This window comes from Neodiprion fabricii, chromosome 6 (assembly GCF_021155785.1).
Source record: "Neodiprion fabricii isolate iyNeoFabr1 chromosome 6, iyNeoFabr1.1, whole genome shotgun sequence".
Classification (NCBI taxonomy): Eukaryota; Metazoa; Arthropoda; class Insecta; order Hymenoptera; family Diprionidae; genus Neodiprion; species Neodiprion fabricii.
This window is the reverse complement of record NC_060244.1, coordinates 3,875,429-3,900,876: the sequence shown is the minus strand read 5'-3', so window position 1 is coordinate 3,900,876 and position 25,448 is coordinate 3,875,429. Positions and strand designations below refer to the sequence as shown.

At 46.0% G+C, this 25,448-nt stretch overlaps 2 protein-coding genes across 11 annotated transcripts in view; one reads left to right on the top strand and one right to left on the bottom strand.

The window, feature by feature from the left end:
* LOC124184409 overlaps positions 1-25,448 on the bottom strand; it is a 209,439-nt gene that overhangs the window by 3,145 nt on the left and 180,846 nt on the right. For 3 of the 5 annotated variants that reach the window (XR_006871191.1, XR_006871192.1, XR_006871190.1), the window contains 2 exons: positions 18,438-18,635; positions 10,400-10,464 (listed from right to left, as the gene is read on the bottom strand). The exons of 1 other annotated variant lie outside the window; for it this stretch is intronic. The gene's annotated coding sequence lies outside the window, so the exon portion shown is untranslated. Of the gene's footprint in view, positions 1-10,399; positions 10,465-18,351; positions 18,636-25,448 lie in introns of those variants that run through there. One more of the 5 variants, XR_006871189.1, reaches the window with a different exon arrangement.
* LOC124184400 (teneurin-a) overlaps positions 1-25,448 on the top strand; it is a 514,944-nt gene that overhangs the window by 318,692 nt on the left and 170,804 nt on the right. The window lies entirely within an intron of this gene.

The following is a 25,448-nucleotide window of genomic DNA, read 5'->3' as shown; positions in this document are numbered from 1 at the left end:
CGTAATTTAAAAACCGTTGCTGTCTTGAAATTTTTTCGCGACCTTTTGCTAATACCACTACCTTAGCGATACCAAACTTCCCGGGGAGCTCGGCTTCCGATGGCAAGGTTTGACCCGGCCTCACCGTCGGTGGTAATTTGCACCGCGACAATTGCACCCACGGGAGTCCTTCTCGCCACCCCTGGATCCTTCTTTTCCTCCTCCCCCCCCCCCTACCTGAGACTCGCTGCGACGGTACGAGCATTAGACGAGGGAATTTTTTTCCAGGATGTCGCATTCGCCGAAAGGAATACTTCACCAGGTTTCACGATCCTTCGTGGTTAGTTCCACGGTATTAACGACATGTTAGAGTTAGCGGACAGCTACTGGATTTCCGCAATCGAGAAACGGTGCTGGATACGGTAGCGTATCGATCCGCGCGGTGGTAATCCATCGGCATAAAAAATTCCATTCATCCCCACCGTAACGCCACACCGTCATATAATATCGATACGTGATAAGGCTGATGGTATTAAGTTGGACAGGACTCGATGCACTCCGGTTATTAAAGATGGCGGCTGATCTCAGGTGGAGTAGAAACGGGGCTGGAATGGGACGGGGACCGTTCGACCGTTGCGGCGGTCCACCAGAAGTGGCAGGTATGATATCCGATCTCCCGAGTGTGCCGGGAAGAATAAGAGCGAGGAAAAACAACGTCAAGGGTGGTTCGAGGCGGTTGCCCGGGGCGCCCGGAAGGATTCCCGATAAACAATCAGCCCGCCCCGCGCCAAACTTATTTGGAAATCGAAATTTGAACGAAACATGATCCGGCGGACTAATCCTCTCTCCGGCTCGTACGAAGGGCCGCCGTTTATTGAACTGACAGTTTCGAATCGCGTATTATTCAATTCAAAGCCGAAGGCGGCGGGTGCGGCGGCCGGACGCCCTCCGTTGTGTACCTTGATATTGCTGCAGCGAAGCAGACGTCCCCCCACCTCCGAAGGTATATCAGCGATTTTTAATCTAAATTCTACCCCCGGCAATGCTCCATTTTGTACCATCCTCTCTATCCCCCTTTCCTCCCTGTCTCCGTTCCCAACAGTTTTTCCTTTGATCCACGAAGCAGACAGACCGGCGACACACTTGGACCACTCGACCAGCGGTACGACACCTACTTACGCCTCCGCTATTACTGCGGCTCGAAGCTTGACATCTGATTCTTATTACCTCGAAGACGCGTGTGTTATAGCTTGCTTGCCAGAAAAAGGGAGAGCGCCGATGTCCCGATTTCTGATCGAGCAAAACAGCGCACGGGCCTCATTGTCGAACGAATTGAATTAACGAAGGGTAAAAAAGTTTTAAACAGCGAATTCGCGTCTGTACACAGGGGTGTCATAAACCGCTTGTCAAACGCCGGGAACGTTTACAAAGAGCGAAAACATCTCGCGCGTGAATCCAAGCCAGGCGATGATATTATGTGACACTCGATTCTGTCTGGTATAGAGCTGAATCGAAGTGACAACGAAACGAGAATATTCTCGGGGTGAATGCAATTCGAGCTTGATTTTATTTCGCCAATTTTTCACCCTCGTCGTCTGCTCTATCTCACACCGTATCTAACAACACGATATTTTCTCCTCTGTTACAGGTAATACGAATCACAGTCAGTTGATACGGCACTTCGAACCGTAAGTTAAAAATCGTCGCAATCTACCGAAAGCCTCGTATACGTAATGGAAATATCTTTGATGATACGCGTTTCACGCCGCTCAATTAACGGCAGTCAACTCTCGTCTGTGTCATCATATTCGCTCGCTACCAGACACCCGTCCTCCACTTGTGCAGATACGAAAGCCGTGACTGCGGATGAACGCAACGGGATGGCGTCAGCGGGGCCAAACCCATCATCGGAGCCTAGTCGACGTTTTGACAAGGCTGCAAAGGCGATCAATTGATGTCACAGTCGGCGGCTGTCCACGGACATCGATCGATTATTCGTATCTCGAAGCTATTGCGGGCCCATCTCTTCATCGAGAGCGATGACGGATTTATGTTCCTTTTGTAACAACTGATCGGTGCTTCAAAGTAAAAGCTTGCTTCGATAAAAATCTCTCGCCGATTGCAATTTCCTATCAGACACCCACACTTGTAGTTACGATCTACTTACGGCTCTCTTTCCTTCTCCGAATCAGTTTTCCCGGTACATGCAGGAGGCGAGCTTATCGAATCGAGGAGAATTCGAGTTAAACTTTTTGTTTCGCGGTTTAGGAATTTCTTTGGTCTCACCTCGAGGGTCGGTAACCTTGTTCCAATCAACGGGATCCTCTCAGGCGCGGATTCCCCTCCCGGAAATCGGTGCCTCTGACGCCGAATCCCGTGGCGCACACACAACCGGCACTTTTATCCACTTTGCACTTCGCCTGCGCTGCAACCATTACCAAGCGCAGCTAGGGGCTGACCGCCGATAACGTTTACGCGAGGTGGTACAACGCAGATACGCGTTACACACACAGTAATTAAACTTGTCAGAGGCTCGCGATCGCGCCATAATAGCCGCAGTTCCGACGCTGCCTAGCGCCGATAATGTCCAACAGTTTAATGTCCCTCCGTCCCTCCACCCTCCGCAAGTCGCCGGGAGTTTGCAGTCAATGCATCCAGAGTACAGGATAAAGGCTCGAGTGTTGACAGGACGTCGGTGTTCGACAGCTGCGTCGATTTTGCCTTGACGTAAAAAGTAACGAAAAAAACAAAAAAAAATAAAAAATTATCACGCTTATTCACACGCAGGGTTATAATCAACCGTTGACAGGTTTCTTCTGCCTCACGTATTGGCCGATGGTGACTAAGATAAAGGCTGCAAGGGTTCTTCGGGACGACAGTGATGATCAGGATTCACATTCGCGGTGGTTCGTCGACTGCGGATCCCTTTTTGCTCCCTGTTTGAGGACGGAGGGTGAGCAGGGAACGAGGTATCGAATGATGATTGCGAAGCTGACCGGATGCCCAAAGGGGCCCGAGTAACCGGGTGCAGGAATCGAAGATCTCTGGCCGGTTATTGTTGGCTGTTTAGGATTAACCGCGCCGCGCCGGATATTGGCGGGTATAACATCCCTTGCGTAACGTGGGAATCTCGATAGAATGATGCGGAGTGAGCCGCTTCGCAGATTCCCTCCCGCAGCCCGCAGGCATACGGGAATTGTGCAACCGCATAGTCGGTCTCGTACAATACCGCCGGTCTTACGGAACACGCAATGAGCAATAACGCATCGAGGTGATTAATACCGACCACACGGCGCAAAGTCGAGCCGGTTTCTCCACGCGCATCGTGTCGCTTGTAGGTACGATTTCACACACGGTAGATAGAAAGCTCCCGTGACACGGCATTGCCCCCGATACATTCGGCTAATTGCCACGGTCATTAGGGGCTGAACGTCGTTACTCAGTTCGTTCGACTAAAATCGCATAAAATAGGTCACCGCGGCGTAATGCGAGTTCGAGCTGCGCGATGTAACGCCCGTAACGCTGAACGCGACAGCGACCAACAACGATTACAATAACACCGCAAGCTCGATCTATCCACGTTCCGCATTTGAAAATTTAATTTGAAAACGTTACCTTCGTCAGAATCACCGAATAATCAAGAGGAAGGGGGTGAAGGAAGAGAAAAAAAAAAATTAATTCAGAATCGAACCATACCTATATATAATGCTCAGGTTTTAGCTGCAGAGCGACAAGCAGAAAACACGGTTGTACGATTCAAATGAGAGGACGCGATCCTTTCGTTCGTGCGATGTCCGTGTGTGTTTGCTTCTGTGTTTGTGTATACACGCTGTGTTGCCGGGGAAAATTAGAGGGAAACTGTAAACAACGAGGGCTCGTCGGCTTCGGGTCTCCCGCCCCCGACAGCGGCGGTGTTGCTGGTCGTTTTCCGGCGACCCTCGGCGGCGGCAGCGGCGGCGGCGGCGGCGCGACAACCCTTCATTTCTCTCGTTACGCTGCGCGGCCGGTAACGCGATCCGAACTCTAATGAAAGGGCCTATCTTCTCCGATGTGGGAGAGAGGACCAGCCCCTAGCTGTTGCAGGTCCTGTTTGCTCAGCGCCAGCAATTCGTAAGCCTGTCGCGGACGCCTTCCTTCCTTCCTTCCTTCCTTTACTTCCGCCAGGATCCTGCGGGTATTTTTTTTTCTTCTGTGTTTTTTTTTTTTTTTTATCTCTTCTTTTTGTCCACCATGGTTTGTTTTTACAGCTCGTCCTTTCCCGCTTTTTCATCTCTGCAATTCGCAAGCGCGTTTAACTTTTATCAGTCGAACCTCCAACCATCCGATATATACCAGGGACGGATTTCCGCGTCGTTATATCACCGTTTTATTCCCATCTCCTGCATTGCTCGAGGTACTTTACGATCTGCAACCGGCAACATTTAAACTGCGCGCATGTGCAGATTAGGTAGGTATATAGATTTATTTCAATCTCCGGATCCTCGGTTTTCGTAGAAAAATGATGGTTACCGTAATCGTCCAGAGAAAGGAAAACTGCAGAGTTGAGTTTTCAACTAGCCTTCACGTTTTTCAATCTAGAATCTAATCGAAAGAATGTATTGCGTATGTGATTTATTTTTTGCCCAGAAGTATCACGTAAGAATGATTAAACGGATTTATATGATTTTGAATTCAATCGATACAATTCTCCCGAAATAAGAACTAATTAGCTACTTTAAGCAAAACCAGTTTTGAGCGATCCATGAATTGTTTGTAAAAATGAAAATCTACTTGACCATCATTCTTATCTTCGTGAATATCGGATTATTAGTAAGAAGTACTAGAATTAATTGTTTCATTTTTCTTCGCGTCAGTGTGATACGAAAAACTTGACACGCCGTGAAAAACTGACCACAATCATATTTCCCCTATTGTCTCACGACAACGACAAGAGGATGATTATTATATCGAGACACCCCTGCCGCGCATATGTATTACGCAAAAGTATTTAAATATTTTCCGCAGGAGGCGTCGACGCGATGCAAGGATCGAACAATGGCAAATGACGCGAATCTCATTTACGCGCAATTCTTTTCGATGCAAAATTTCGCGTGCCCATGCCGATCGAGGCTCGAAATGCAAATAAAACACCCCCCCACCCAAGAGGAAACGGGTAGCTAATTTCTCCCCGTATCGCGGGGATATATACACCCAGAGTACGGTATACTGTAAGGTTGCAGATTTATTGGTGTTTACGTTTAGATAATATGCAAAACAGGGAACTAAGCAAGCAAGGAACTGAATCGAGCGAACCGGTTCCCGTTCTTTGCCAAGTCGGTAGGCAGGTACGCAAGCGTATATGCGACGGGTAGGTAAACGGGGGCCACGCGTCGCTCCTTTCTAGTCCTACTGTAATTAATTCGTTTGATTTATATCACCAAAGGACCTGAATGCTAATTTCTATTTACTTATTAGCAGTGCATACGAAGTAGCTTGGTTATATTGTTTTCCTTTGCCTCGGTCACAGGGCAGCCCCCTTAGCGCGAGCCTTCCCCACCGATATCCAGCCCTGCGCCCTGCTCCACCCCAGATCAATAATTAAAAGGGCCAAAACGCATCTCGCCGATACGCAAAACCGCGGGAAGCGGCGAGGCCGTTTTGTCCACTACCTTTTTTTCCACGGGTTAAAATTATAATTTCTGGAAATCCGTACTGCAGCGTTCCGCCGAACCACGCCTGGGATTTTCACTGCTGAAAAATTTATCGTTGCAACCCTTTTGATTTACGCCGACTTCTCGCTTCAACATTCCCACGAATCGCGATTATCCGGCATATTTGCGAACGGAATAGCGGACGCGAAGGGTGGAAATGAGGGAGTCGGAGAGGCGTAGGTGTAAAGTCGATTAATTCCGGTACAACTGACTCCCGGGTGCGGAGGGGGTGTAACGGTTAATATCGCAAGGCAGATATCATCCCGGTCTGCGCAAACTGAACCCCCCGCAACGCTTCGCGTACAGTAATCTTCACCCACGTAAACTCACATATTACTAGCTTTATCTTCGCATTAACAGGCGGGCACTAAAAGTAAACACCCACCCGCTAGCTGGCACCAAAGTGCTGAGCCCAAAGAACGAACACGACGTTGAAGATCTCGCGCCCGGCTCTTACGATCCTCGCCAAATGCCTGCCCTAAATGAATTTTTTCCTTTTTCTCCCCCTCGCAGTCAATGTCGAAGCTCTGTCCGCCTGATTAGGGATATTCTTTTTAATTCGCCAAATTTCCTCGGTACCGCGAGACGGGCAGGAGGCGAATAAAATTTCTCTTTCCCGAACGCAAGAATACATAACTCGACATGTTGAGGAGATTCCGCAAGAACTTTGTACTTTTCTCTATCTTTTTCTTGCATGAAACATTATATTGCGAATAGGTAAACAGAGCTGGTGAATTCTGTAAAATTCATGCTCTACAGATCGCAAATAAGTATAGGTACACTGTAATATCCTCATCTAGTTTTAAAATATATACGAACGAAGAAACAAGTCCAGCAGCCATACAGTTGAAGTTTCAACTTTATCTCGCTACTGGAGCGAAGCGCCGGAGCACGTTGGGCAAAGTTTTCTCCGGCTAAAAACTAGATGTATAAGTATACTTGGCGTAAGTTTGTTGAAATGAAAATTCAATGCATGCATGCAGGCCAAGCCGGGTTCTTTATATCCGGGTTTCGTTTTCGCTCACGAAAACGGGTGATTTTCCAAGCGTCCGAGTGTTTTTTTGCTTTTTTGACGAGTTTTGCTGTTTTCGACAAATTGCGCGGACAGTTGCCCGAGTTAATTAAAGTACGCCAACGAGCATTCCGGCATCAGGACCCCCCGGTGCGTCTTAATCTACTAAAGCTACCCTCATGCAAACAGCCTCGTACAGACCCTCCGCATTCTCTTTTCGATTCAACCTTTACCCAGCTTGATTTTTTCCGTACCATACCGAACCGTTTATAGGACTGTGCGGAGAAATCCAACGAAACGACAAGCGAAACATCGTCGCATTGTTCAAGCTTCCAAAACTTGTTCACGCCTTTTCGCAACTCGTTTTCGCACGTGTTTACAAGCGATTGAATAATCCACGCGCGTCTCAGCTTCCGTACCGCCGTCCAAACTCCGTCAGCGAGAAGCGTAGATTGAAATACTTCCCCATTGACCATCGATCAATTATTCACCGGGAGCACTTAAGATCCGTCGAGAGTTGGCGTCTCCGCTTTTCCCCCGCATCCCGTATAACATCGAAAGCACACAGCATCCACAGAGAAGGCTGGCCGATTGGATCATCCCCCGAAACGAACCGCAACCACCCCCAAGACTTAATATCGGAGTAGGTTTACCTTGGGAGCGACGCCCGCGGTCCGTAGCTGACCATAAGGACCTGATCCTGATCCTGTCCTCCGTTTCCCGGCACCGCGTCGCGTCTCGTCTCTTCGAGTGTCGCATAACCGCGTACACGGCGCGGAATAGCTGCGGGGGTGAAAAAGGGGTGGAAAGCGAGCGGAGCGGTTATATTGGTTCAAGCTCAGCGTACCTACTCAGCCCTCATGAATATGCCGTGGCAGGCGCGACGCGCTGGCGAACCTTTGGTCGATGCCGATGCCGATGGCGGGCCTTCATCCCCCGAACGGTACAACCCTTGAACTCGAATCTCGGCAAGATAAAGAGTGACCCTTGCCGTTGCTGCCCGACGCGACGCTCCTCGCAACGTTTGTGCACGTATGCCAAATTTTATCTACGGTTCGGCGAACGACCTTCCCCCAACGCCACCAGTTGGCATTACATGAGAGCGATATATAATGTATACGTATACGTATTTCTATACCTACTAAAAAAAACTGCTCTACTTGGTTCCGTCGAACTTGACCCACCCGACGTACAATGAATATATTATGATTTTATCAAGCGTCGGTACGTCCTTTGCGCTGCCTCGCTGGAAATGTTGGCTAAAATTTGTCTTTATTTACTTGGTCGAAAGCTGTGTTTGTTCGTAATTTTGAAACAGGAAATTCAGGGATGCGCGTACGAGTACTTGTCATGTTATTACACCCGTATGTATTACAGCTTTTTGCCAATATTCATTCGAGTACGAATTTCAACGGACGTATCGAAACTCGGTGAGAAAGACGAGGCTGTTTCTGCGGCCCCTCCTAAGTCCTGCGATCGGGGGGGAAGAAAATAAGACGAGAGAGTGAGAGATGAAAAAATTATTTGAATTATTATTCACTCCAACAGCGTACAGCCCCCTCCCTTGAAGGGAGACAAATGGTTTCATCTCTGGTTACGAGCGTGTATTATGTACCCATGTATACATGCCTGTTACATACATACAAGCACCCGAGAAAGAATTTGATCCGCAGAAATGTATGAGGTAGATACGCCTCTACTAATGAGCTAATTATCCGTAATGTCAAGTTCTCGAGGGGCTTCAAAGGGGAATAATAAGTCGGTCAGATTAACGCTTCTAGGGTTACGGTTCCGTGGAAACGCTTTTGAATTAAGGATGACTCGGGTTCGCCCCTGGGACTTCTCCTCGGGAATCTGGTACCGTTTCCAGTATATACGTCTATAACCGGTTGTTATATCAGCTGCCGAGCCTGCGCGCCATTATTATACGCTTACAAATAGATCATGAATAAATATATAATATACACAGGCGAAAGTTTCTTACCTTCTACGTTCGAGGCCGTCTTTCCTCTCTCCGTCTTTATTCCTATACCTATACACAGTCCGATAGCGAGAAGAAACGGTATAGAAAAAAATAAAATAAAAATAAAAAACAATACGCACACACAAGTCGACTAGGGGAAAAAAACGAATTTTCTTCAAATACGATCGGCCGATAGAGGAAGAGAGGAGCAGACGGGGAGCGGAGAACTCTCGGCAAAGAATCGCATTACAATTTCGAAGCTGTGGCGCGCGTCCAGCCGTGGGCCATCAACGATAGAACGCAAAACCCTGGTAGATTTTTTATTTTATTTTTTTTTTATTTTTCTTTTCCTCGTCTTTTCTCCCTTTTTTCCTCCTCTTCTCTCTGCTTTTTTCCCCGTTGCTCTCGTCCTCCTTATGCGAAGCAGAACAGACCGTCTGGAACTCAATGAAAACTTGGCGAATTTTATTTGCCGAGGGTATAAGGATAGGCCGCGCCGTGCTTCTTTTCTCTCCTTTTCACTCATCCCTTCTCTTTTTCCTTTCGTCTATCAGCTCTTCGTTCGAATCAAATTTCACGTCGAAAACTCACGCGCCACGAGACCTTTCGACTCCCGGTTGGAAGGATCCTCCTCCTTTTTTGTCCCACTAGAATCTATACGATTGACTGGGTCAATTTCTTAGCACCATAAATGAAGAGGGTATCATCCCTCGTTTCACAGGACTCGATACTGTTACACAATTTTTTTTTTTTTTCTTCAAATTTGTTCATTTTACTCGACACTGTATTCATTTTTCAAACATCATACGCTTGATAAAAATGTGCGGTACAAAACCCCAAAGTTTTCGAATTCGGGCGTTTCGATCAATCGTTTCGAATCTTGAACCCTCGATAATTCGAACCTCATCCGATGTTCTCAGAATTCCAAAATATACGAGTAGAAGAAAATTGAAAATCCCGCGGCAATCGACGAGCCACGAGTTTGGAATGAAAGCTTAAAGTCACGGTGTAATTTAAGCGACTGCAAAAAGTCACAATCACCGTTCATCCCTGATCGCGAGTCCTTCTCTTCGCCGGAAATGAACCTGTTGCCGATGGTAACCTCGAGACGATCCACCCCTTTTTATCAGCCAAGTTACGTGCACTCGCAGTCTTGCTTCGTGCGAAGGTTACACACCCTTACCTTACGTACCCGAGGCTGCGCCCAACTTCCGGCTATCTCGAGGCTTATACCTTACTCTCTCAGGTGGCGTATAGTCCCCGAAGTCCTTGTAATCCTCAATTAACGTTCCGCGCACCTTCGGCTAAAGCTAACTATCTATGAGCCCTGGTACCCACCCACCGTACTCCGCGTTTATGCATCCTCGCACCATCGTCAACTTGTGCCAACTTTGATACACATATCACGGGATGCGCCGCCGAGCCTGCAAGCCAGTGGAAGTTCACTGCGGAGCACGCGTCTTGTTTCAGTATTTTTGTCAAAAGTTCTAGCATTTATTCCATTCGTTTCGTACAACGCCGAGAAGTTCAGGACCAATGGAAATGCAGGATACTTGGGTAGAGAGATGCGTTCCCGTATGCGGAGAAATAAACGCGGTTTTTTTAAAAAATCCAAATATTTTTATTACAAGGACTTCTTACAGCAGGTATTTGGTCGTAAACGGTACGATAGCGTGGATAGTAATTTTAAATCTTCTAAATTGGTCGTAATTACAAAGAATACGAATATGTTGTATGTACCTTCTGCCGTCAAACCTACATCTTCCTCGTCGCGAAGAGCAATGACATCGCTTCAATTGCGATATTATCGTAATTTTCGTCTGGAAATTAGGATACAAAATTGGATAAATATAATCAGACGCCATGAACCGAAGTGCGAATCGTTACTTGAGAATAATTATTGTAGTTACTCGAAGCATGCAAATGCCGGGATGGTTTCGCGGCCTCGTCGACGTCGACGACGACGACGACTAGGGGCTTCGATCGAACGACTTAATCCAATTTGTCATCGTTATACGGGGATAAATCGACTTTTCGAGATTACTCGCGTCAAGTCGGTACGATAATGAATGTAAACTTTGAGAATCCAATTCCTGATTCTTGTCTACAGATGTACACGAGAATATTTGATACTGTAAATTAACATTATTTATATACTTTCTTTTGAAAAGAATCGACGATGGCACACGCCTGCGGCAACTCTCACGTGTATAAATAATTATGTAAATGAGCGATGATAGTTCCACGATGTATGAAGGTACACGTACAAGGAAAAGAAAAAGAGAAGCCAATGAAACACTGTTCTTTTCCCCGAATCGTAGTCTTTGATAAATAATTCATAACGCAGGATTTTGATTCCCTTTCGTGTTTCTTTTTCTTCCATTTTTTCTCATTATCTTTTTTTTCTTTTTTTTTTTGACACGCAGGTACCTTGTATTTTCAAGGTGTCGTCGTCGAGGCTTGATATAGCGAGAGGCGAAACGTGTGTATATATCTCGTCGTAATTACCCAAACTTTCTCATGCACAGCATTTAGTAGTGAATTTATCGTACCTCCGGCAGTGCATGCGTCCGGGACGACTTACGAGTCGGTCGTTGCGTCGATGTTCCACGCAAGTTCCGTATTTAAAACGTGTGCCCACTTTACCTTATAAACTAAACTGGCGAGCACGACATTCGGGACAAATCGATTCGACACGGCCGTGTCGGGAAAGGCGCGAACGGCCGTCATCGGTCAGAAAAGCTGCCTCTGTCGCTTCTCCGTAATTGAGGCCTGCTGCTTCCCCCCCTCCTGCCCCTTTGCTTTTCCCTTTACCCGGTATCTCGATTAAAGACACGATCCGCCACGGGCGCGAAGCGGCGTCGTCGTGAATTCGAATTTTCGACGCCCGTCATCGCTTTGCGATCTCACGTGCGGAGCCGCAATGCGATCCCGGGGGTTTGACCGGGTTGAATCGTCCGGAAGAAGGGAAGGGTTGCGGTTTGTCGAACCAAAGTTCGACCTCAAAGTGGACTTTCCGGTTTCTCTCGCCGCGCCCCTTCGACCCGTCCGCAAGGGTTCCTAGTCCTTCTAAATAACAAACCCGTATGATGGACGTCGACCCGTTTTCACCCCCGCGGAGAAAATCGACGCGGCGACGCCGGAGAAATTCAACTCGAGCAAATAACTCCGCTAATTAACCGAATGTCGCCCGTATACCTATACAGGGTATATGCATACATGTATAGCCGATATTCCATTCGACCGACACGACACCTCAACTTCTGAAGCGATCCGAAACTTTACGGTTGTGTTAATCGATCGGAATTGTTTCCAAAAGACCGGATTAGGCATCGCGATCGTAATCTTAATTTGAATTATTTTTACAACTGGTAAATCACTTGTTGCGTGTAAACTTATCTTTGAATTTCGCATAGTCTGCAGGGGTTGATTTTAGACGAATATAAAAAGCGGGCTCCAAATTTTTAGAAAGCTCTGGACACATCGGCGAATTGAAAAATCACGAAAACTTGTATTTTTAACTACGTTAAGTACACGATGTGATTCGGTTGAAAATAATTCATCATCCTCGATTCTACCTAGCATGAGGGAACATTTTTTCTAAAAACTATACAACCGCATGAAATATCATCGAGCACAAATTCCATCCATCATTTGCGTGGAATTCGTTCGAGCAGTGAAACATTGTCGAAAATATGAGGTAAAAAATTTGCGACTGCACCGATGTCAAAAAATTAATAGTCCGAACCTCGGTTGAAATTTGTAAAAACCGCACTAGCAAGACGACGTCGCAACGTACCGCTGTATCCATTTTTTAACGGTTTGCTTTACCTTCCATTCCACGGGTTCGGGATAGTGGAGGGTACTCTCGGGAGAGTATTTATCTCCGTGACAGAGAAGGATAAGAATATATCCCCATCGGGTCGCTGAGTGTGTGATACGGAAAGCTGGCAGGCGGCGGGCACCGCGTTTATTCCGGTTTGACAGTTAGTGGACAAATTGCTTTTTGAAAGCTGCCCACTCCCTCTCTATCTCTCTCTCTCTCTCTCTCTCTCTCTCTCTCTCTCTCTCTCTTCTTCAGCTTCCCATTCGCCTTCTCCTTTTACCGAAGAAGAATTAACTATTCAAAATTAGCTTTAGGTATCGGCGATTGGTCCCCGCATGATCGTTGTAACGAGCGACTCCTTGGCGGGTCCTGCGTGAGGGGTGAAAAAAATAAAACTACCCAGTGAAAAATCGGGCAATGTAAACATCGTGACAGGGGTCCGCGCGCTGAGCGATGCGTTCTTAATCCGGATCGGGCCGCGGCCGCTCCTCCTCGGCGTACTTAATTATCGATCTGTTCCACTCGACTAATTATTTCTCCGTGGCCGATCCCTGGGAGCCGAGGATTCCTCGCCCCGTAGCAAATCGCCACGGTCGAGTTTCAGGGCGGAATCGGGATGATCCAGCAACCGCGGCCAGATGGCTACACGTATGTACGCGCGGACGCCGATTACCCGCGGTGGGATTTTCCTCCCTCTAGGTATATAAATTTTAAACTCCGATGTAATCCCGTACCCCGTATCCCTGCATCTCCCATCTGCCGATCGCTCGATCCGCCGCACCCATCGCCGATCATCCTCGATCTCTCAACACCGCAGACGCCGTAACCTAGTCGCGAAAATATTCCTCGTCCTTTTGCGCATCCCTACGACGGCCCGCTTGCAGGCTATGCCGGGTTAAGTGACAATTTAGATGAGCTGATACGGGGAGAGGGGGTGTCGGGATGACTGCCGATCATCGATAACCATTCCGTAGGCTCTACGTCGGTTGGGATTTCGCGGTTATCGTTGAATGGGGATGTAGAGGAAAAGACATCGTGGAGATAAATGAAACGTTGTTGATCCCCACGTTGCTGAATGTTACGTATATTTGTAAGATTTTATAAGGAGTTGAGGAAGAATGATGGAGAGTCGAGACGGCAATGTGAATACTCGTCATTTTATTTATGCCTGGTATGTTTTACCAGGAGATTTTACTAGGAGAGACTATTTTTGTACTAGCAGTTTAACTTGATGTCCGAAAGGAAATTCTGGTCAGCTAGGAATGATAAATTATGATATGAATAACAAAGAAAAAAATTAATATCGGTAACTGCACTAGACTTGTGGTAAACGGAAATATAAATATGTGGTTACCAAAATCACATTCGTTGATTCTCCTACTGCGTTATGCGTTTTGATAGTACATCTGAGTAATAACATCAAAGAAACAAGAACCGAGAAAACGATGATCGTATTTACGAGTAACGCGCCAGTTTAATCGCGAATTATATTGAGTTGATCTTTGATATCGTTGGATTCAGTCAACGTAAAGAAGTTTATATTCGATCATATTACTCAATAAAGTTGACATCGCATACAATTCAACATTCAAGTACCTACGTATTTCAAGTACAGTCACGAACGAGTTCAGTGTTTCCTTTTTCTTTCTTTTTTTTGTCATTACAACTGTAGTAAATGAAGTATCTTCAATCTAGATGAATAAAAATTCGGTGGCAAATCCTTCGCGTAGTTGGCTCAACGCCATGGCTTTGAATGAGTCAACCTTCACCCTTGACTCGTAAGTAAAATGATAATTTTCAAATAGTACGGCAGAGTCCCGAGTCAAATTTTTCCCAGGAGAAGGGGGCAAATTGTCCTGATTTGAAAGTATCCGAACGGAGACTACAGACCGCGTTCTGTAAATATATTCGATTCGTTGTTCGTTATGTCCTGCTATGTGTAGAATTACGAAAAATACGGGTGTGCTTCTGGCAAAAAAAAAAAAAAAAACTTGTAAAAAAAGCAGAAAAAGAGAGGGAGAGAGAGAAGAAATGATGGTTTGATTCAATGGTATCGAAATGAATTAAAAAAAGACAAATGTATTTCATGTTTTCATCACTTATTTGCCTGTGTTTTTCTCTCTCTCTCTCTCTCTCTCTTTAATACACCTATATATGTACACGATATTCGAAACGAACCCCCCCCACATCCCTCTCAACGTACTCACGCACCAAGTGTTTCAATCAAACGCACATATTGGCTTCGAGATGAAATCAAACCCACGCCCCCGCTTCGCTTTCTTTTCCAACGATATTGGTGAATCGCGATGACGCGTTCAATGAAAAGCAAAAAATATTTTTGATCCCACGTTTTCTCTTCGTTCGGGGATTTTTCACCCCTCTGAAAATTCTGTGAAGCTTTTTCATTTTTCAATACAGGTACTCAAAAGAAAGAGAATAATTTATATTTAACAAAGCAAGGAAGAATGTCGCGGAGAATTTATAAGAATTAAAAATAAAATAAACGGTATTGTGTAACGATACAATCATCGGTATTTTTAACGTTAAATACTGAAACATTCCGCGTATATTTACGCGGTACAAAAAAAATTCTTCATCTCGTCTACCGTCAACTGCTAATTACATTTGAAACGTAGGTGCACTTTGAAGTCTAGTTACCGATGCCGGTTTTATTTTTATTTTTGTCCCTCCCCCACTTTTTCACCTCCCTGTTTGACGCCCCCTCACCACGTCATGCAAGGGTTGAGTGTAACACGGGCTATCCAATTTTTAGTATACTGTATACCCGTGTAACAGTATAAGGTATATACGCGGAGTGTGAGCTGAAAGCGGCGTAGACGGTAGTATTTTCGAGGGGAAACTAATTTTCCGCTCATTTTGTTAATTGTAACTTTAGGCACTTTGTATAACAACAAAAAAACATGCGATATAACGCCACCGAGTCATCTCGCAAAACCAGCTAATTACATTCAAAGAGTAGAACTTACTTGTACTTCTTAGGATCGTAAACCTATTACGGATAATTAGCTTGTCTTTGAGGATGAGGAAAAAAAACAAAAAGACAATCAAAGTTTGTCATTATTCGTCACAAAATTATACACGTACGTGTTTGTTGGTTGTGGATAATGAAATGTAATCAAAAAATAGACCACCGACTAGTACGAACGTTTGTTAAAAAAAAAAACTTGCAACCAAAAGATCTCCAAGTTTTTCGCACGCGAATAACAACTCGTGCAGTAGCTTTCTCGCGGCTTGAAGAGACGCGGCTAATCTTGATAATGCTGGAACTAGAAAACGGCTCGCAGAGCGACTCTCTCACCGTAACGCTTCGCGAATACGAAATGCCAAGAATCTGGCGTTTAAGCATCATCCGCGGGTGCAACATGGCGGCAGGATCCGAAAGCCTCGGTGTGCTGGACGCAGGTCCATCCTTTCTGATCCTGCAGGAGCAGCAGCAGAAGCGTCGCGACGCGCGGTGCGGAACATTTTTTAATTAAACTTTGTCGCGATATAAAAGTCCGGCCGTACAAAGAACCTTTGTGCTGAAGGTATGGTATACAGCTTCACTCTCGGTACGAGGAGTAAGGCGGCTGAGATTTCATTTATTTTTACTCCGCGTTTTTAACACCGCTGAGAGTTAAATTGTTATAATAGACGCGGCGCGGCCGCCGCCACGTTGTAGAACAGTCATACTCCAACCTCGTTCAAATTCCACGCTCAACTCGCGTATTTTACAGACGGTGGGACGAAGACACCATCACGCGGGCCGCGTCGTTAATCAGCGACCAATTGACGCAACCAATGATAACCTGAATGTGCGAAATTAACGGTGTATCGCAACACCGCGGCCGACCCGCGATTCCCCGATAATTGGACGTCGCGACGCTGCACGTTATGTATATGTACAAAACGCACCGTTTCAACCTGACAAAGGGTCAAATATACGCGTCTGCGAAGCTGTCGCGATATCGAAAATGTTAAGTGGATGCCCTGGTCGATTTCGACGAACGACGTATATATATTTCCAAATATCGAAGTCCACGTGTATCAAACGCGGAAAAAGGGCTCGACGAACCGATTCTATACGCGATTCGGAACAAAATCACTCCAACACGTTTTCACAGTAGAATTCATGCGATTTCTTTATTTCTGCGTCAAAGGAAAACGCATGATTTTATTCGAAATTGCGTATAGAATGGGACTGTTGAGCCATTTTTAGCGTTTGAGATACGTGGACTTCGATATTACGAGATATGTACGCCAACGTGGAAATCGATCGTCGGGGCATCCCATTGAGAACACGCCGAAAAATACTTTACACTTTTAAACCCACTTTTTGAATATTCGAACGCGATCGTGTACAAATATTCCAAACAGATGATAATCCGCGTGAATAACCGGAAAGAGCGCAGCGTTCGTTTTCTCGTTCCTTCTTTAATTTAAGAAAATTTTTTTTCCTTTTTTTCAACTCTGCTGTAATCTTGTCTCCGTAAGTTTTTAATTTCCATTAAAATGATATAAGGTTGTACTTGAAAATTGTTCGAGAGAAGAATTAATCTTCTAGCTTGCTCTTCAGACTCTTGTGTAGTCGGGCCGGGAAGATTAGAATGACATAAAAACCGTTTCAAGCTGCGCACATCGTCCATAGTTATAGGTATACGTTGGTACCCATAACCCAACCTCTGCCATATCAGGCACGATATTATAGTTACGGAAATGTCGTGCACATGCCTACACCCAAAAGACATTAGAGATTTGAGTGTGTGCCTCAGAATGTCGAGGTTCGGATGGGACGAGGGTTTAGGTGAGGAAGGGTGGCAGGGTGAGTCGGATGTCATCGTGCCATGCACGCGCCGACTCCTAGTACCCGATAAAACGGTCCATTTGTAGGATAAGGATCCTCACGCGAAAGGGAATTGATCATTCCGCCGCACGCGATCCCGACTAGCCTCGCAGTTCCGGCGGCGCAGATTTTGCCATCGTACCTCGGTCGAAAACGAATTTACTTTCTTTGATTGTATCTTTTCCTGGCCGCGTTTTTGGCACGAGAAAAAAAAAAGAAAATAAATAAGAGAAACAACCGTTTGCAAAAAACTTGCGAAAGGAAGAGAAAAGTTGAAAGTCGCGACGGCGGGGGTGAAAATTCCTGTTAGGGTGGGGGGGGTGAGACGTTTCTTCTTGTTTAATTTTTCTTTCATGCTAGCTGCGTATCGTGTTGTTTTCTTTTTCGTTTTTTCCATCTCCCAACAAATTGTTACGTACGTGTGTATTTACGTTACCTACATTCGCGCATGCAGGGCTCGATGCCGGCGAAACTCGAGTCTCGGCATTCTACGGGAATCCGATCGTGCCGCTGCCTCGCGGTCCCGTGAAATTAAAGTTGCGTTGCATTTCAGAGTCTTGACGGCAATATTCTTCAATTATACATCGCGGGAAGAGAAGAGAGGCCGTATTAGTGGGGGTTGAATATTGCAAATAAGAGCTGCACCGCGATGCCGGCGAAAAAGACGAGCCGCCGCCTTTCATCCCGAAGCTCTGCGGAGTCTTCGAAGAATATCGCAGAAGCCGGTTGATGGGACTCGAAGATTGAGAGACCAAGGAAGGAACGGAAAGAGAAAGAAAAAGAGGCGAAAGAAAAGCACCGGCGGTGAGAGAACCTTGTCGAAAGGGGGAGGGAGAAGGGACTGTTCAACTTTGAGCCGAGCTTCGCGATATGAAAATCCAGCCGCACTTTCCTTTGAGATTTCACCTGCACCCCGGACGTGTGCGATACGTTATATCGCTTCCACGTATTATTATACATAATACAGGTGGAGTGAAAAGCCCCGGCGCAAGCACCTGCGAAATTCCCGAGGCGATTTCATACCTAAGGTGAAACCCGGCTACCTAATTTCTGTCCTTTCCCGCGGGTCGTTGGTTCATATCGTTAATTGGGCGTGACCAAGGGACGTAATGTTTTTAAATTACCTTGAAATAACTCGTAATTCACAACCCTTTGATGTCGGTAGCTCGCTTAAAACAGAGTGTAATTCACTGGCTGCTTTCTCGAATGCGAATATTCCTCGCCGAGTCCTTTCGCGCAGCTTTATATGTCGGACCCAAGTCGACGCGTACCTATTGCACCCACGTACAGTGGGTACCGAGTGCCGGTTTACAAGGAGGGAGCTGGAGAAAATAATAATTATAAAAGAAACGAAGAAAGCGTCGGGGAACGAAAAAATAAACCAATTGAAAGGCCGGTGATGAAATTCAAACGTAGAAGACTCGCGAAACTGCGATTCAGCCTCGCGACGGTATGTGAAAAATTTTTGAAACAAAATCAAAATAATACAATTGGTAAAACGATGGTAAAATCGGTCCAACAAACTTGTCTTATACAGGTGTACCGAAATTGTTGCAGATGATATTCTTCGAATATATTCAAGGCAGCGTAGCAACTAATTACCGAAGTATTGAGCTTTATAGATTCACGAGCTAATACGAGTACGGAGCATTGGACCAAAGACGATATTTCATTTGCATGCTTTAAAAGTGCAGAGTAGGAAAATTGACCAGATTGAAGTTCGTAGCGTTAATGTAACGAAATATAGAAACTAAAATCATTGTTTTGAAAATTTACAACGACTTTAAAGTATTTTAATTTCTAAAGCCTGAATTCACTTTGCTTGTTAAAAATAGATTACTCAATTTGAAACGATCCTACACTTGCGAAATAACGATTTACCCTAAAAACGAACTTCGCTCTCTCGAAAATTGACCTTATGACTTGAATTCGACCGAGCTGAATTACAAACATTTCGAACGTCGATCCAGCCAAAGAGGATCGAGGTCTCGGACTAAAATCATGGAAGGCCCCGCCTGTCCTTGGGCATAATCGTAGTTACACAGCCACAATCCATCGCAATTACGTACAACGGTGGAGGTATTGCGCACACGTACGAGGCCGTATACGGCTGGCATATTTCCGCGTATCAGTTATTTCCCTCGCGTTTATGCATGTGTGTAACGCGGACGCGTACGTGTGCGCCATTAACACGTCTGACGTGGACGTACGTGTGGCTGTTAATTCATTCCGCGAGGTCGCGCCTCGCCGCGTGGCCGATGTACAATTTGATTAGCCCCGTCCTTAATTGAGGAATATTCTTAGCCCCTTCGCTTCCGGCGCGTACCTAAGCCGGATACCTACATGTGTAAAGAGCCGCCCACACCAATCTATATCGCACCTTCGTAGGCCAGGCACGTAACGTGTCGCGAACACTCCGGCGACCTCGCCTAGAAACCGGCCTGCGGAGAGACGGAGAAAGGGTTGCAGGATGTACTAAAATTCGGTTACGTACCGACCTAGGTGTGACGGCGAAGGGAAAAGCGAGAGGCGGCGACTGCCGATCCATTATAAATGACAATTATTTTCGACGCGGCTTTACATCAAAGAGATTCGTTAATTTCTACGACTTCTTTCGCCCTTTCATGTTTCACAAACTCGGAGATATTTTTCTCTTACTTCTTTTATTCACATTTTCTATTTTTTCCTACGTGCAATTACAGGTTTTTACTAATTTCAATCTATAAATCATACACGTTCACCGAAGTTTAACGAATTATTTCACTGGTAATTTACACGGTTTAATAATACGGAAAGTCTTACATTACACCGACTAACATTGATTTAAATCCAATGTTTGTTAATTCTCTCTTTCGCTGTCATTATACACACGCTTTACCTTGGCGTGAGAAAATTCTGCCGCTGTCCGACCAACGCAACGCTACCAGTACCTACGTAAGATTAATCCAATTTAACTATTCCGCCATGCGAATAATTCAGAAAAAAAGAACGCTGCCTGGAGTCACGTATATCCCCCCCCCCCCTCCCGCCCTCATTTTATTCATCCTTTTTTGTTTTTTTTTAACACATGTATTCCGTTATGTTTGATTTTTTTTTTGTTTCGCTTGGTGCGGATTTTACGACCGTTCTTTGCGGTCAGAGAATACGGATTCACTTTAGCTAATTGCATTTACAAACATACTGAAATTCTTTCTATCACGTACGCCATACAATTTCGGAGTAATTATTCTTGAAAGGATTAATTTTCGTCGTGACAGAAACGCTGAGAGTGAATTAAAATTCTTTGAGTAAAAAAATGTGCGTCTCCAAAGATCTATTGGACGTTCAAAATCCACGTAATTGTGAAATTATTCAAAAAAAGATATAAATTATTCTTCGAATATTCGTAATTTTATTATTACATGGCTTTTCGTTTCTACCATAAAATTTTTCCGACTGTATTATATGAATTTGTAAAATCTGCTCGTGCAAATATTGATGCTTGTTCGTCAACGCTGATTCGTTTACCTAAAGTAAATCATACGTGGTAGCGAAATACTTGCCGGGATGAAAAGTAAAATATATATATGTATATATCGAGACGCGTCGCACGATCATTTTATACCTATACCTACACCTACAAGTATACACACCCCGTATCAAGTCCGCGCCATTAACTATACAAGGTAGCGGAAAGTTACGGCCGGTGTAATATGCACAGTTCGTAATTATTTGTATTCAAAACGCGGCCGCCCCTTTCATCCACTTAAACGCGTGTCCGGGGATATTTCATGCACGAAATATATGTTAGCGTTCCCCTGAACGCGGAATAAATCGGCCCCGCTGATCTCGCCCCCGCATCGCCGTACTTGAAATTCCGTCCTCGATTCTGCACGCGAATCCTGTCTCCTGCACTTCTCCGTCCTCGAGGGTGTCTCGTTTTCATTTTTTATTTTTATTTATTTTTTTATTTTTATTTTTTTTTTTTTTTTTTTTTTTTATTCACTTTACCTATTCTTTCCAAATTTTTTTCCTCCGCCGAATGTCAAATTCACAGTCATTCCGCGTCGTCTTTGAATTGTAACGAAGTATACACACGTATCACTTGTCGTCGCGACATAATTCTGGTCAAATTTCGAAAACAGCGTCGATCGCGTAATTCAGGGGGTTGAATATTTCCTCCCCCAGTTGCCGCGGCCGTCGCGACGCCTTTTTCCAATAAAATGTAACGCGATTCGACAGCCCATAATCTCCACCGTACCGCCACGCCGCGTAACCATCGACGAAACGCTGCCAGGTGCAACGGCTGACGTCATCCCCCATCACCCTCGCTACGCTGCATCCCGGACCAAGCCCTGCACCCCCGACACCCGCGCCGCGATGTTACACGCATGTGAAGTATATAGATCGATATTAGGCGCCGTAAGGGGGATGGAAAACCTACCCTGAACACACTCTTTTCTACACCGTAACAAAAATATACTTGGTCGGCTCGAATTTCGGCCGAGCTGACGTAGAAAATTTGATCTAGAGAGAAAAAAAAAAAAGCAAAACAACGTACGACCAGTAGCGTTTCGGTACTCCCCGAGAAATTTAGCTCGCGTAATTTTTCGCCAAATTTCATCCAGCTAACTAGCGCGTCGAGTATACGTCAAATACTCGCGTTACGTACCCCAGGTATGCTAATACGTTACATACGTACCCGTGTACGTGCCAGCCATTATACGTAGGCATGTATCTAGGGCGGATAGTACACGGATCCTAGAGGGCACGAGGAGCGTAAGGTAAAACTGAAACGTGGGCGAACGACAGATGGGTCGGGTAAACCTACACGTAGGATATACCTACGATACACATGCGATCCGATGAGGGCCTGCGGAGGTGTATCGAAATCGGTAATGGAAGTTGGCATTGTTTTAGATTGCAGGGTATACACTGCAGGCCGGGGTATGTGCACAATGAGGACGGGGGCGCTCTCTCTCTCCCTCTCTCGTCGACGCAGTGCATATTTATTTATTATCGGTGACGATGATCCAGGATGGCAGACCCATCCTAATGGACAGGACACGTTTGCCAGGCTCGAGGACCATCGACAGATGGCCCGTGTACTAGGTACTCTCACCTTTCATTACTCATCCGCGTTAAATCAGGGCCGTGGAAATCCCACACTCGACGAATCAGAATGCAGCGAATTCCGATTGCGGTTTTAGTCGATCCGAGTTAATACGCGTTTCCGACTTTTCCACGATAATATACCTTTATAATTTCAATCGCGCGCATCAACGATATCCTCGCTCTCGAAAGCCAGACAGTCACCAGATTTCTTTGTTCCGCAAATTTTACCCTCGCAGGGACGAGGAATAATTCGACACTTTGAAACCAAGGCAAAGCGTTCGCTAATCGTGTCTACAATTCTTCTACAACACGTCTACGTTCGCGTTATAATTAATGACACGTTGCCAAGAAGTCGGAGCCGACCGCGGCACGGCTTCGCGTTTAATCACGATAAGATAAAACTGCTGATCCCGACTTCAGCCGGCCGAGCCGAGTGGCTGGCCGGTTCGCCGCCGCTTCTGCATGAGCGATGATCCTTGTATTTCCACCGCATTTGTCATATCTCTTCCATCCCTCGCGTACCCGAAACACGCGGATTCTATCGCACAGTCGTACAAATGCAATAATACCTACCACCACACTCGGCTCGGTTCTCCACCCTAGCCGTTCTCCGCTCTCTCGTCTTCGTCCCCTTTTCGGTCTCGTTTGAGCAACTGTCACCGGTACCGAATCACCCCGCTGCACCGGCGTCTTCCCGAGGTTTTGATGAGCCAGGATTTGGCCGGAGTCCAGGATACGAACCTGCAAGTCCCTGCTAACGCGGCTCGATTCCGATCTGCGAACCTCTGCACTGTTTCTTTCAATTTCCAACCCCGGCCTCTCGTCTCTAGTCGTCCCTCTTCGCGACAAACTGCTCTCTCTCTCTCTCTCTCTCTCTCTTTCTCTTTCGCCGACACCTCCCACGCACGTGTCTTACCCACGTATAACGTAACGTGCGAGTGACCGCCTCTAATGATAAAAATCACCGCCACCCCCCCCTCCCCCGTGGCTCCTCGAATTACCGGGTTATTAAGAATCGTCGGTTATAATTTTTCACACGTTTTTCTAAGCCACGACCGTCATATCCAGTGACCGGCGTTGCGACTCAATCAGTTTCGCGACGGGAGTCGGATCCGTGGATGCAGACCTCGATGCGTATACACGTACGCACATGCCAAAACCATTTTTCACCGCGCATTAGCATCGGGACGCGTGTCGGGTTCATTTGTCAACCCCTACCGGTGTGCCCGTATACGGGCTTACGGTGAACCCGGCCTCCGCACATCGCCCCAACTGCAATTCGGAACGACGCGCAATGCGATGCGTGTAACAGAGACACCGGGTGTGTACAACGCGAGGAACAAAGTGTCGACTTGCACCGGGCGCCGACAGGAATTGATCCGTCCCCGGAACCATGCTGTTTCGTATAAACACCGCGACACGTGTCCTCGACGTATAAGGATTTCTGCGTTGCAAGCTCTTCCATTTCCGAAGCTTGCGATCGTCCGACGATACGCGATACGTCCACGCACCCTGAGGAAAGTTGACGCATCGAAACACGAGCTAAGAACACCGGGGGTCCCGACGCCCGGGATATTAGCTCTTAAAATTGCTCTCCTTGTTGTAGTAGTCTCCGATATGTAGTAGAAGGAAAGAAAAAGAATAAAAAAAAAAAAAACTCATTCAACCTCTACGTCCAAAAGTCACCGGATTCCCACGCCGCTCGGCCGCTAATGGATAACGGACTAAATGATATGCGTAAGGTTGTGACCGTCGTTGAGCGAGAACATTGTGCACGAAACGAAAATAAGTGTGCCGGTGTCTTTGTTCCGTGAAGGTGAATTACTTGTTTAACCCGAGATTATACCTGACACGTGAATACAATTAAAAATGAGTGATCGATTAGATTTACACTCGCAATATTCGGACAATACACTATCGAACAATAGTCATAAGTCGCGCCTGTGGGTTTGAAGTACGATCTTGTTCGATCCTTACTTTATAACACACAGGATACAAACTGTGTAACCAAAGAATGATTGAGATGTAAAAGGAGGGAGAATACATGCATGATTGAGATGTCGCGAACGATTTAGACGACATGGAAATAGGATCAGATATGGAAGTGTGCGGTATACGTAGAGCTTGAATCCGTTCACCCGCGAAGATTATAAATATGCCTGACAATATTCGGGCGTGATCGAAGCCGAAGGGTCGCGAACGAGAAAGCCGCGGTAATATGAATGCGTTGAAAATCTGAAACGAGATATCTAAATCGTGACGATTTTGATCGACATCGGCGTGTTTGTCCCGCGCCTCCCGCTCTTCCGGATGAAGAAACACACGCCCCTCTTTCTCTCTCTCTCTCTCTCTCTCCCCCCCATCTCCTTCTACAATTCTCCCTCTCGTCGTGATGGGGATTACGAGGGGACGATTATCAAGGATTTTACCTAATATATTCGGCGTCGCCTGATAAAGTATCACATGAATTACGGGGATGAGATGGGGAATGAACGGACGTCGAGGACGAGGACGAGGACGATGAGCGCCCTCCACGCTCTGCTGCATCCCGTCGGGGTTTTCGACGACGGTCACGTGGCGCGGTCTGCCAATGCGGTGAAAATTTATTACCCTCGATGCCCGGGGAGAATGATTTTTGAGGCTTTGATCGTTACGCTCGATTATACGATACGGTAACATTCACCTATTCCGCCTCCTGTACTTTTCTCTCGAACGTTTCAACAAAATGGAAAAAAATGAGAAGAAAAATTCTGATCACGTAAACGAAAAATAATCATTACCATGTCGTTAGCGTGTTTTTGAAAAACTTTTCCCGCACAGATATCGCCATGTATTACACATTATCCCATTGTTACCTTATTGCCGTTATACCGTATGTGTATACCATAAATTCAGCGATCTGTATTTTTCCATATCACCGAATCCATTTGTTTTTCAACAATCACCGCGGTTTTCACTAAATGGAGAATTTCCCATTTCCATAATGACGAGTCCGTAAACTCGCGACGTATAATTTTGTCGACCGAAAATTTTGTGCAACG